Source organism: Lolium rigidum, chromosome 1 (assembly GCF_022539505.1).
Source record: "Lolium rigidum isolate FL_2022 chromosome 1, APGP_CSIRO_Lrig_0.1, whole genome shotgun sequence".
In the NCBI taxonomy this organism is placed as follows: domain Eukaryota; kingdom Viridiplantae; phylum Streptophyta; class Magnoliopsida; order Poales; family Poaceae; genus Lolium; species Lolium rigidum.
The window spans coordinates 134736924-134738562 of NC_061508.1; the positions used below are offsets into that span (position 1 = coordinate 134736924).

At 53.5% G+C, this 1639-nt stretch overlaps 1 non-coding gene across 1 annotated transcript; it reads left to right on the plus strand.

Moving 5' to 3' along the window:
- The first annotated feature begins 975 nt into the window (after positions 1–975).
- LOC124685509 lies at positions 976–1131 on the plus strand. The gene has a single exon (XR_006997495.1). It is a non-coding gene; the product is annotated as a 5.8S ribosomal RNA (ribosomal RNA).
- The last annotated feature ends 508 nt before the right edge of the window (positions 1132–1639 follow it).

Here is a 1639-nt window from a genome sequence, read left to right on the forward strand (position 1 = left end):
AATGACGTGAAATGAGGTGAATGTCCTATCCAAGCCCTGTGCAGTTCCCGGGTTGGCGGTTTGCTTTCACCGGGAGGCCAAACTCATGGGGAGGGGTGCCTATACTAGGGTATGTAAATGAAAGGTTAGGATTTGTAGTTTGCGCACTAAGTGCGATAAATCAGGGCTAGTTACCCCTGATGGACTATTGCAATTATTGTGGCACAAGTGTACGACCTCTGCAGAGTGTAAACCTATTCGAATAGTCGCGTCCGCGGTCATGGATAGTTGGAAAGGCCAAACTGTTCGTCATCAGAACTTTTCTAAAAATATGAAGGGTGACTTGTGACTTGAGTTTCAATTGTGACTTTGACTTTGAATCACAACTGAGTTGTGGGAATGACACTAATGTTCCCACATGAGTTAAGTTAGGCAAAGGGAGTGTCTTTGATTATAAATGCTTACGAAATAAAACTGGCTTTATGCAAATGAACCTAGAGCTTAGAACCCCTTTGATATATTTGTTAGTGCTTACACTAGTATTAGTTTGCGAGTACTTTAAAGTCATCAGCTCGCGTTGACTACGTCCCTGCCCTTTGTACACACCGCCCGTCGCTCCTACCGATTGAATGGTCCGGTGAAATGTTCGGATCGCGGCGACGGGGGCGGTTCGCCGCCCCCGACGTCGCGAGAAGTCCATTGAACCTTATCATTTAGAGGAAGGAGAAGTCGTAACAAGGTTTCCATAGGTGAACCTGCGGAAGGATCATTGTCGTGACCCTGACCAAAACAGACCGCGCACGAGTTATCTTGCCCGCTGGGCGGCGGCATCGTCCGTCGCTTGGCCAAAGTCCTCAACAACCTCATCTTTTCGGAGTTGGGGCTCGAGGTAAAAGAACCCACAGCGCCGAAGGCGTCAAGGAACACTGTGCCTAACGAGGGGATGTGGCTGGCTTGCTGGCCTCACCCTGAGTTGCAATTATATATAATCCACACGACTCTCGGCAACGGATATCTCGGCTCTCGCATCGATGAAGAACGTAGCGAAATTCGATACCTGGTGTGAATTGCAGAATCCCGCGAACCATCGATTCTTTGAACGCAAGTTGCACCCGCGGCCTCTTGGCCGAGGGCACGCCTGCCTGGGCGTCACGCCAAACACGCTCCCACCCCACTAACCTGGTGTGGGACGCGACATGTGGCTCCTCGTCCCGCAAGGGGCGATGGGCCAAAGATCGGGCTGCCGGCCTATCGTGCCGGACACAGCGCGTGGTAGGCGACCTCGCTTTACTAAACGCAGTGCCTCCGGCGCGTAGCCGACGCGATGGCCTCAATGGACCCTTTTAACGGAGTGCATGACGCTTCGACCGCGACCCCAGGTCAGGCGGGACTACCCGCTGAATTTAAGCATATAAATAAACGGAGGAGAAGAAACTTACAAGGATTCCCCTAGTAACGGCGAGCGAACCGGGAACAGCCCAGCTTAAGAATCGGGCGGCTGTGCCGTCCGAATTGTAGTCTGGAGAGGCGTCCTGAGCGACGGACCGAGCCCAAGTCCCCTGGAAAGGGGCGCATAGGAGGGTCGCCGCGTGCCGGCCGGGGGACGGACCGGGAATCGTCCCTTCGGGGGCTTTCCCCGAGCATGAAACAGTCGACTCGA